The following is a 12,345-nucleotide window of genomic DNA, read 5'->3' as shown; positions in this document are numbered from 1 at the left end:
GGCCAGGGGTGAAAGTAACGTAAAGTACTTACCAGTACGACGGAGTCCTGAGCGGGGTTGTGGCCTCAGCCAGAAGAGGCGGGGCCTTTCAATATTTAAAGGCCCTGAGGCTCTGGCTGTGGCTGGGAGTCCTGGCAGGGCCGGTGCAAGGATGTTTCGCATCCTAAGCGAAACTTCCACTTTGCGCCCCCCCCCCATGCCCTCGCCCTGAGGTCCGCTCCCCCGCAGCAGCTCCCCCCCTCTGCCCTGAGGCACCCCCCTGCCCTAGCTCACTCCTGCTCTGCGCACAAGCACCAGCACCCTGAGCATGCTGTCGCTGCTTCACTTCTCCCGCCTCCCAGGCTTGCGGTGCCTAAGCTGATTGGCGCCACAAGCTGGGAGGCAGGAGAAGTGAAGCAGCCAGGGCATGCTCGGGGAGGAGTCAGGGCAGGGGTGAGCTGGGGTGGGGAGTTCCCCTGCATGCTGCCCCCCACCCCCAGTTGCTGCAGGTGGCCCTCCCCCCAAAGATCCGGCCGCTGCGGTCACTGTCGAAGAAAATGGCGCCCCCCAAATCCCAGCGCCCTAGTTGACCGCCTAGGTTGCCTAAATGGTTGCACCGGCCCTGGTCCCAGGGCCTTCAAATCACCCCGGAGCTACCAGCTGCAGAGGTGGCTGGGAGCCCCAGGGCTCAGGGGCAAATTAAAGGGCCCAGGACTCTGGCCTCCGCGGAGCTCCAGGCCCTTTAAATCACTGCTGGAGCCGTGTCTCCGCTACCCCAGGACGGCAGGGCTCCGGCGATGATTTAGAGGGCCCAGGGAAGCCAGTCTAGTCTGGCACAGCATACCAGTTCTTGCCGGTACACCGTACCAGACCATACAGGCTTACTTTCACCTCTGCAGCTGGCCCATGTTGGAGAACCCTGGGCTTGAGCATCTACACTGTTTCTTAACCCTACATTACGATATTTCTAACCTAGGCTCAAATCTAATAAGAACATAAGAACATGAGAAAGACCGTACCGGATCAGACCAAAGGTCCATCTAGCCCAGTATCTGTCTACCGACAGTGGCCAATGCCAGGTGCCCCAGAGGGAGTGAACCTAACAGGCAATGATCAAGTGATCTTCCTCCTGCCATCCATCTCCATCCTCTGACGAACAGAGGCTAGGGACACCATTCTTACCCATCCTGGCTAACAGCTATTTATGGACTTAGCCACCATGAATTTATCCAGTTCTCTTTTAAACATTGTTATAGTCCTAGCCTTCACAACCTCCTCAGGTAAGGAGTTCCACAAGTTGACTGTGCGCTGCGTGAAGAAGAACTTCCTTTTATTTGTTTAAACCTGCTGCCTATTAATTTCATTTGGTGACCCCTAGTTCTTGTATTATGGGAATAAGTAAATAACTTTTCTTTATCCACTTTCTCCACATCACTCATGATTTTATATACCTCTATCATATCTCCCCTTAGTCTTCTCTTTTCCAAGCTGAAGAGTCCAAGCCTCTTTAATCTTTCCTCGTATGGGACCTTCTCCAAACCCCTAATCATTTTAGTTGCCCTTTTCGGAACCTTTTCTAGTGCTAGAATATCTTTTTTGAGGTGAGGAGACCACATCTGTACACAGTATTTGAGATGTGGGCATACCATGGATTTATATAAGGGCAATACTATATTCTCCGTCTTGTTCTCTATCCCCTTTTTAAGATTCCTAACATCCTGTTTGCTTTTTTGATCGCCTCTGCACACTGCGTGGACATCTTCAGAGAACTATCCACAATGACTCCAAGATCTTTTTCCTGACTCGTTGTAGCTAAATTAGCCCCCATCATATTGTATGTATAGTTGGGGTTATTTTTTCCAATGTGCATTACTTTACATTTCTCCACATTAAATTTCATTTGCCATTTTGTTGCCCAATCACTTAGTTTTGTGAGATCTTTTTGAAGTTCTTCACAATCTGCTTTGGTCTTAACTATCTTGAGCAGTTTAGTATCATCTGCAAACTTTGCCACCTCACTGTTTACCCCTTTCTCCAGATCATTTATGAATAAATTGAATAGGATTGGTCCTAGGACTGACCTTTGGGGAACACCACTAGTTACCCCTCTCCATTCTGAGAATTTATCATTAATTCCTACCCTTTGTTCCCTGTCTTTTAACCAGTTCTCAATCCATGAAAGGACCTTCCCTTTTATCCCATGACAGCTTAATTTACATAAGAGCCTTTGGTGAGGGACCTTGTCAAAGGCTTTCTGGAAATCCAAGTACACTATGTCCACCGGATCCCCCTTGTCCACATGTTTGTTGACCCCTTCAAAGAACTCTAATAGATTAGTAAGACATGATTTCCCTTTACAGAAACCATGTTGACTACTGCTCAATAATTTATGTTTTTCTATCATAAATCTGGGGCTCTTGTGTCCACACTGCAGCATGTAGACCTGAATCCAACCAACCCTATCCCAGATTCCGACCTGAAATGTGGCCGCTGTAGCCCTTTGACCATGTTGCAGTGTAGCAAAACTCTTCTGCCCACCCTGCACTGTGGGAAAGCCTCCACGAGTGTTCAAATCTTAATATACATCAGACAATCCACACAAGAGAGAGACCCCATAAATGCTTGGATGGTGGAAAAAGCTTCAGTTCCAGCTCATACCTTCCTAAACATTTCAAAATCCACATGGCACTGTATCTATAAATGCCTCGACTGGAAAAAGTTTCATTGATGATCAAACCTTGCTTCACATCAAAGAGAGAACCGATAAATACTTGGAATGCAAGAAAAGCTTCAATAACTGCAGGAAAAGATTCAGTCTGAGCTCACACATTATTCCCCATCGGATAATTCACACAAGACAGAGCTTGAAGGGGTACCTTCATTTGGTGCTCACACAGCATCAAACGTCAGCAAGTCCATACAGGGAAGAGCCTCTCAGATGTCCTTAGCCTAGAAAATGCTTGGAGCTAACACCATCGTGGACATCAGAGACTCCTCCACACAGGAGAGAAATTCTCTCGGTGCCTTGACTAGGCAACATACAAGTTGTCAGTCTCAAAACACACAAGTTCAGGAATCATTTCCTTCTGGTTACAAGTTTCCACACTGTCAGTGGGCAACAAAATCAAATCAGTTTTATGGTTTCTTTGTGCCCTTGCTAGGGTATCAACTTGATTAGACAAAGTTGCTACACTCTTTCCCAGCAACACACTAAGCAACAGTACCAGAGTCACTTGGTGCCTGGGATCTTGTTAGGGCACTAACTGGATGCAACCTAGTTACAGTGTCACTCTCCCTAGCAGACACAAATTTAGGACCATTCCCTTTCTGGGCGTTAGTTGTAACCAGAACCAACTCTGAGACAACTGCACTGCCCTCAACCATCACAGGCTGAGATGCACCTTCTCTCTGCTCCACAGACAAAGAAGAGCTGGAGAAACGTTCCCCTTTACCAGACACACAGCTTGGGATATCCTTTCCCTTGTCCCAGCACACAGGACTGTTCACAGACAACTGCTTGGAGACTGGGGTAGCTTCCTCCATAGGCAAGTCATTACCCCTGACAGACACCGGCACATTCCCTTCACTGTCAGAATCCTCCACACAGGGAACAGGGAAGATATAGGGACACTCATTTTCCACTAACTTTGCCTTCCCCAACTGGTTAGACAAAGCCATCAGCTCACCTGGCTGCCTAGGCTCATCGAAACTTTCCTTGCCTTCTTCTCCCTTGTCCCACTACCCAGGGCTGGTTACAGACAAATACTGGGATAGAGGGGTGGTGTGTATTTGGTTGTCGTGGTAACAGAATCTTGTTGTTGCTCTGGCAACTGAGTTAGACTATTAGGGGATAGCCCAGCCAGTTTTGGCTGGTTTGGTTAGTTCAGTGTGTGGCAATAAATGGCTGCTCCATGATTTACAGCTCTCTGTGTCTCCAGTGATTTCTTCCTAAACTGCTGCCCGCAAGGATACAACAACGTGGCGACAACGGTGGGATCTCTATGCTGCCCCAGCAACAGAAGGACGTAAACGTCAAGGTAAAAAAAAACCCCACAAAACTAAAAACCTTGTTTGCTGCTGGAAGGGGGTGAGAATTGGCTTGTTTGCACTGACTGTGCAAACTGAAACTAAAACCATGGCTACACTTACAGGGCCACTGAAACCTTTTGAGGAGACTACAGTGCAATGGCCTGTATATACTGAGTGTTTTGAGCTTTTTGTTATTGCAAATGACATTACAAAAGAGAAGAAGGTGCCAATATTCTTAAGTGTTGTAGGGGCTAAGACCTACTACCTGCTACGCAGCTTACTACACCCTGTTAAACCAGAGACCAAATCTTACAGTGACACTGTGGAAATCCCGGGGTCCCATTTTTTTCTCCAAAACCACTGGTAATTGCTGAAAGATATATGTAAGCGGGGGAATGGTCCCGCTATTGTGGGGAACTTTCCTGGCTTCTGTGCTACCCCGGTGAAGTGGGCTAGCGAAAGGATCTGAGTCCTCGCTCCCACTTCCTTTACCCAGAGGCCTCCCTGCCCTTGAGGACTCTCCTGTTTGGCAGTAGCCCCAACAAGACTGGGCCCAGGATTCCTGGGGGGCTCAACCCCCAACCCTGCTGTGGCCACCTAGGACAGGGGCTAAGGTGTCCCCACTCCGGGGTACCCTCTCTGCACTGGGCACCTCCCTGACCCACTGATTATTCCAGACAATTTAAAGCAAATACAAGTTGTTTACTTAACAATCAATTTAAAGAAAAGAATAAGAATAAATGGGAACGGTTACAGGGAAACACATCAGCCTGCTCTGCGGCAGGGAACATTACAAACAGTGTCTCTGGACATCAAGGCACTTTGCAGTCTGTTCCTTGTAGGCCCCAGGCCTCCTTCTCAGGCCCTGGCTGTGCTGCAGGGATGCTGTGGGTGGGACACTTGAAATGGTGGTGACCACACACCTCCGGGCTTTGGGTGGTGGGATCCTTCTTCCCAGTGCCAGCCCCCCGGCAGGTTAAGATCCCCCTCCCAGCCTGGCCTGCATGGACCCTTGGCTGGGGCGTCTTCCTGCGCTGGGCCCTTTTACCAAGGTTCCCCCCTTGGCTGGCCCCAGTTGCTCACCACACTCTGGCTCTCTGGCTGCAGCTCTGCTCCCAGCACAGAATCTGCTCTCCCTGGGCTGTGCCTCTGGCTCTCTGGCTGCAGCTCCGCTCCCAGCACAGGATCTGCTCTCTCTGGGCTGTGCCTCTGGCTCTCTGGCTGCAGCTCCGCTCCCAGCACAGGATCTGCTCTCTCTGGGCTGTGCCTCTGGCTCTCTGGCTGCAGCTCTGCTCCCAGCACAGGGTCTGCTCTCTCTCTGCGCTGTGCCTCTGGCTCTCTGGCTGCAGCTCCGCTCCCAGCACAGGATCTGCTCTCTCTGGGCTGTGCCTCTGGCTCTCTGGCTGCAGCTCTGTTCTCCAGCTCAGCTTGGGCCCCTGCTTCCTCCTTAGCTCGGCCCCACTCTGTCTGACTCCGGCACATTCCTGCTCGCACACGGAGGACGGGACCCACACTGGCCTTCTGTCTCCCTGATTAGCCGGCCTGTCCTGTCAATCAGGCTGACCTGGAGCATTGGCCTCTTGCCATTGTTCCTGGGGACTGTCAGTCTCAGGGTCCTGATTTGCCATCAATCCCTCCCCTTTTAGTGCTGGGAGCTAGCAGCCAAAACACCCCCACTGAATGTTAGTAAGGGGGCAACAGTCCCCTTACATATAGGTTCCACAAAAGAGACCAGAAAGATGAAACAGTTGTACAATTTGTAGCAACTTTGAGAAAGCTTGCAGAACACTGTGAATTTAAGGAGATGTTTAATGACGCCCTACGTGATAGGTTAGAGTGTGACCTGCCCAGTGAAGCTATACGGAAGCGCCTATTGACAGAGGCTCAGCTTACCTTACCGAAGGCCATTGATATTGCTGTCTCCATGTAACTAGCTACAAAGGGGGCACAATCCATCAGTGCATCCCTTGGGGTGCATGAGGTGTCACAAGAAACTACCCACAAAACTGTGGGGAGTCAGAAATGTTACCGTTGTGGTAAGCTGGGTCACCCTGCATCAGAATGCTGGTGTAAGGACCTGGTGTGTCAACACTGTGGCAAAAAGGGACATGTTGAGTGTGCCTGTAAACAAAAGAAAAAGAGGCCTGGGGTCTGGCTGACCAAAAAGGGAAATCTGCATACCCTAGAGCAGACCTAGGATGACCAAGGAGACACCTCATCACAAGAAGAAGAGCCACTCCACGTTTTGTCCTGGGCAGTGGGCTCACATGAATACTGGGTAACCACGTTGTTGGACGGCAAACCTATATGCATGGAATTGGACACAAGTGCGGCCATTTCACTGGTCTCTGAGACTGTGTATAAAGAAAAGCTACAGCATCTTCTGCTTAAGGCAACAAAAACTGTTCTGAAGACGTATACGGGAGAAGCTGTGCCCATGTTGGGCACTACTGATGTTAAGGAGCTCAGTGGATAGGCTGCTAAATTGCCACTGTTTGTGGTGAGAGGTAATTACCCAGCCTTAATGGGTATGTCTTGGCTTAGGAAGATCCAGCTGAATGGGACAGAAGTGCACGAAATGACTAAAGAAGAAACCAGTCTGAATGCTGTACTAAGGAAACATGCTGCTGTTTTTGGAGAGGATCTGGGAAGTATGAAGGGAATCACTGTGACATTGAACATTAAACCTGACAGTCAACCAAAATATCTGAAAGCCAGAACTGTGCCATATGCCATCAGGCTGAAAGTTGAAGCGGACCTGGAGCACTTGGTCACAAATGGAGTCCTAATACCAGTTACCCCTAGTCCATGAGCAACTCCTATTGTTCCAATAGTGAAGAAAGATGGCTCCCTCAGATTTGTGGTGATTTTAAAGTCACTGTCAACCCAGTGTTATGTGCAGAGCAATACCCGCTTCCCCGCATTGATGACCTCTTCGCAGGCCTGGCTGGGGGACAAAAGTTCAGTAAGATTGATCTGAGTCAAATGTATTTACAGATGCATGTTGACGAAAAGTCCCAAGAGCTGTTGACTATTGTGACGCATAAGGGGCTTTATTGATACAGTCACCTACCCTTCGGAATAACATCTGCTCCTGCTCTGTTCCAGAGGGCATTGGACCAGGTCTTGTGTGGCTTGCCAGGAGTCCAGTGCTATCTGGACGACATCCTGGTCACTGGAAGGAATGAGGAGGATCATCTAAAGAATGTAAAGGCTACCTGACAAAGACTGGAAGAGTATGGCCTATGAGTCCGCAAAGACAAGTGTGAATTTTTCCAATCCTCTGTTGAATATTTGGGACACATCATTGATGCTACACGCCTTCATAAGGCCCCTGCAAAGGTTAAGTCTATTGTGGAGGCTCCCCCACCTCGAAATGTTAGCCAGCTTCACTCATTTCTAGGACTATTGAACTATTATGGAAAGTTCATCTCACATTTAACCACACTGCTAAAACCACTTCACAAACAACTTGGGCAGAACAAGACCTGGAAGTGGACTGAAGCCTGTGATGTTGCATTTAACAAAGCTAAGGGTGCATTGCTAAATTCTGATATTCTGATGCACTTTGATCCATCCTTACCCCTACAGTTGGCCTGCGATGCCTCCTGTTATAGAGTGGGAGTGGTCGTGTCACACATTATGCCTTCAGGAGAAGAGAGACCTTGTTTTTGCTTCACGCATTCTAAGCAAAGCAGAAACTAACTATGCCCAAATCGAACGTGAGGCATTCGGAATCATTTTTGGAATTCAGAAGTTTCATCAGTACCTGTTCTGATGGAAGTTTACTCTTCTCACAGACCATTGACCTCTGGCTTCAATTTTTGGACCTCACACAGGCATTCCCCCGTTAGCTACTAGTCTTATGCAAGATTGGGTATTGTTGCTTTCCGCACACACGTATGAAATAAAATATTGGAAATCCACTCTGCACGGCAATGCAGATGGTCTCTCAAGGCTACCTTTGCCAGTCAAATGTCAAGATATTGCCCAGAAGGAAATATTTTACTTTGAACAAGTACATAACACACCAGTCACTGCTACTCAGGTAAAGATGGCAACTTACGTTAACCCAGTATTCTCCCAAGTTATGGACCTGGTGATGCATGGAACATCTCAACGAACCTCTCCAGTCTCATCCGACCTTGTTACCTACATGTCCAGGAGGACGGAGTTATCAATCCAGTCTGGTTGTTTGTTGTGGGGGAGGCATGTCATTATCCCACCACCACTGAGATCACAGATGTTAGAACAGCTACATTCCGGTCACTGTGGAATAGTGCACATGAAGGAAATTGCACAAAGCTATTTTTGGTGGTCTGGATTGGACAGTACTATTAAAGAGAAGGCAAGGGCTTGTATGTATGTCAGGGTGTGAGGAATGCACCCCAGTGGGCACCCCTACACCCATGGGACTGGCCTGACAACCCATGGCAATGTATACACATTGACTTCGCTGGCCCATTTGAAGGAAGTATGTTCTTGGAAGTGGTAGATGCCCATTCTAACTGGCCAGAAGTCTCTGTAATGCAGTCCACTACTGCAGAGAGTACTATCCAAAAACTACGGAGACTCTTTAATCATTTTGATCTACCAGAATAACTAGTGAGCGACAACAGACCACAGTTCGTCTCTCAGGAGTCTGAAATTTTATGAAGGCAAATGGGATACACCACATTACTTCAGCACCATATCATCCATCCACCAGTGGATTAGGTGAAAGGTTTGTGCAGACAATGAAACAAGCTTTGAAATCAGCAAGGGAACAATTGACCATTCAAAAGCATCTGGACACCTTCTTACTATCCTATAGAAACACACCTCATGCTACGACCAAGGCATCCCCGGCTTGCTAATGATGGAATGACAGCTGCGCACTTGCTTTGATCTGCTGAAACCTTCTGAACCCCAACAAATTTTGCAATGTCAGCAGCAAGATCAAGTCATCAGGTGTACACCCAGAGCAAAAGACCAAACCTATAGCCAGCTTTTGGCTCGGAATTATACTTCTGGAGCTAAATGGGTCCCTGCCACTGTCATTGCTCAAACAGGACCTGTTTCCTACACTGTCCAGACTGCAGAGGACCTCACCTAGAGGCGCCATGTAGATCAGCTGTTGCCAGGTCATACCAGTCCTCAGGACACATCTTCAGTTGAATTGCCTGACTTCACCACTTCCAGCGAGACACCGAATCAAGAGTCACCTGCTCCTGACTTTCCCCCTCTATTACTGCCTGCGGTGGAGATACCCCTCTGTCTGGCATGAGCTGATACCCCATCCTCACCCTTTCATCCTACGAACCCTGAGCCCATTGTCAGGACTGCGCCCAGGACACTGTCAGGTGCAACAACACCAGAAATCCACTGTAATCCACCTAGAGACAGAAGGCCTCCTCAATATCTAAATCTTTAGCTAGGGCGAACCCACAGTTACAGGGCAAAATAATCCCCAGGGTTTAGCCGGGAATGGAGGCAGTCTACCCTCCTTCTCTAGTTAGTGTTTGCTTTATTTAGGGGATGCTCTCATTAAGGGGGGAGGAATATGTTGTGTATTTGATTGTCGTGGTAATAGAATCTTGTTGTTGCTATGGCAACTGAGTTAGATTATTAGGGGATAGGCCAGTCGGTTTTGGCTGGTTTTTGATTAGTTCAGTGTGTCGCAATGGCTCTTTCCAGGTTTACAGCTCTCTGTGTCTCCAGTGATTTCTTCCTAAACTGTTGCCCCCAAGGATACAACACATCTGAGTGCTGGTGGTCACAGGTGTCCTCCAGAAAAGGCCAGGCCAGCTGGTCCTATGCTCCAGTGGCGCTCAGAACTCTGAATCCTGTAATCCCAATTAAAATCTTGGTGGGACTTGCTGGCACTGCATTGGTTTTCTGCGAAGTCATGGAGGCCCTTCTGCTCAGCTCCCCAGTTGCACAAGAATTTGTCTTTTTCCTACTGCTGGGTTACTCATGCCCACTCAAGGGAGGTCTTTGGTCCGGCTGGCTTGACAGGATGGACCCATGCAATAACTTGGGGTCCCACAACTTGAGTGTCTGGCTAGAGATACCTGAAGTTCTGCGGGTTGCGTTTTTCTCTGTGTCACCTGATGCTGACAGGCTTTTGCCATTGCATCTCCATGCTTTTCCTCTTGCCCACCTCATTCTAAAAAAAAAAAAAGGAGCGCCATGGCCAGGCTTCATAGTCAGGGGAAAGAACCAGGAGCAAGAGTCGCAGGCTGGAGCACAGCACCACTTTCTTCCTCTGGGCACCTACAGCAGGGGTGGCTGGTGCTGACAGCTCTAAAGGAAGGCTTCCACACCAAAGAGCTCCATAGGGTGGGGCAAGAGTAGGGGGGACCATGCCTAACTGTGGTCTGCAGACACCTACAAAGACACTGGGCCGATCTGCTCCACACCTCCTGGCACTTCAAACACGCATTGCAGGCCAACCGCAGACCAGCACGTGGGGTGTCTGCTGGCGTTCTGTGGCCAGCATCAGAATGTTGTGGGAAAGCAGGGCTGGCCCCCAGGAGGGGGCTGTTACCGTTCCCACTCAAGGTGCTCATTCTGGTGGGGAAGGAGGAGATTTTTCTCCAAGCAGCTTTCCCCAGCTGGCGAGAGGCAGAGAAATACCCAGGGTTCCACAGGTGCTATTTAACCAGCCCCCGGAAGCATAGGGGCAGGCACAGATTAGGAGGAGGGAGACTACTCTACACGCTAGCTCAGGCATCCACCCACTTTGGCAAGCTCAGAAGCCCAGAGGCTAGACTGGGACTATCTAGGACTCACATGCCAGTCTTTGCTTTCCCCGGCCCCCCTGGAGCCAGAACCTTTGCCCCAGGGTTTTCAGCCAAAGTGAAAACTAAGGAAGCAGAACTACTATGGACTCAAACCCTCAATCATTAGACTCTGCTTTTAGACCTCACAAAACAGCTTTTTGAAGCATGTTTTTAGAACCATAAATGGATTTCATTGAGAGGACCCCTAAACTGTGGTTGGGATGCATGACTTTGTTCTTTCTTTCTCTCATTCCAGGTCAGCAGGAGAGCTGGGGGAGAGTCAGCAGCAGTTTGTAGCAGGGGGACATGGCGAAGCACGGGAACCTCAGCTGTGGGTTTCACACAGGAAAAGGCAGGTAATTGTTGGTGTGAATCTAGAGGGCCTGCCATGAGATGGCTGTCTGTTGCCCTCTTAATTCTGCATCACCCCTGCCCCTTACCCTTCTGCTTCGCTCTCTGTGATAGAAACCAGCAAGGGAAGTGGAGTCATTGCCTCTTCATCATGTACACCGGAGAAACATTGTTCCTTACATCCTCCTTATTAAGAACATAGAACAGGGGTAGACAACCCATGGCATGGGTGCCGAAGGTGGCACTCGAGCTGATTTTCAGTGGCACTCACGCTGCCCGGGTCCTGGCCACCGGTCCGCAGGGCTCTGCATTTTAATTTAATTTTAAATGAAGCATCTTAAACATTTTAAAAACCTTATTTACTTTACATACAATAGTTTAGTTATATGTTATAGACTTATAGAAAGAGACCTTCTGAAAACGTTAAAATGTATGACGGGCCCGCGAAACCTTAAATTACAGTGAATAAATGAAGACTCGGCACATCACTTCTGAAAGGTTGCCAATCCCTGACATAGAACATAAGAACGGCCAGACTGGGTCAGACCAAAGGTCCATCTGGCCCAGTATCCTGTCTACTAACAGTGGCCAGTGCCAGGTGACCTAGAGGGAATGAACAGACCAGAGCAATCATCAAGTGATCTATCCCATTCCCAGCTTCTGACAGACAGAGGTTAGGGGCACCATCTCTGCCCCCGCGGCTTCTTTTTTGAACCCCGCTATAGTCTTGGCCCTCACAACATCCCCTGGCCAGGAGTTCCACAGGTTGACTGTGTTGCATGAAAAAAACCTTCCTTTTGTTTGTTTTAAACCCGCTGCCTATTAATTTCATTTGGTGGCCCCTAGTTCTTGTGTTGTGAGAAGGAGTAAATAACACTTCTTTATTTACTTTCTCCACACCAGTCATGATGTTATAGATCTCTATCATATGATAGAAGATTAGGGTTGGAAGAGACCTCAGGAGGTCATCTAGTCCAACCCCCTGCTCAAAGCAGGACCAACACCAACTAAATCCCCTCTTAGTTGTCTCTTTTTCAAGCTGAAAAATCCCAGTTTTATTAATCTCTCCTCATACAGCAGCCAGTCCATACCCCTAATAATTTTTGTTGCCCTTTTCTGAACCTTTTCCAATTCTAGTATATCTTTTTTGAGATGGGGTGACCACAACTACACTCATTATTCAAGATGTGGGTGTACTATGGATTTATATTGTCAATATGAT

The sequence above is a fragment of the Mauremys reevesii genome, linkage group 15, assembly GCF_016161935.1.
Source record: "Mauremys reevesii isolate NIE-2019 linkage group 15, ASM1616193v1, whole genome shotgun sequence".
NCBI classification, from domain to species: Eukaryota; Metazoa; Chordata; order Testudines; family Geoemydidae; genus Mauremys; species Mauremys reevesii.
The sequence above is the reverse complement of the archived record's forward strand: the minus strand, read 5'-3'. Positions refer to the sequence as shown.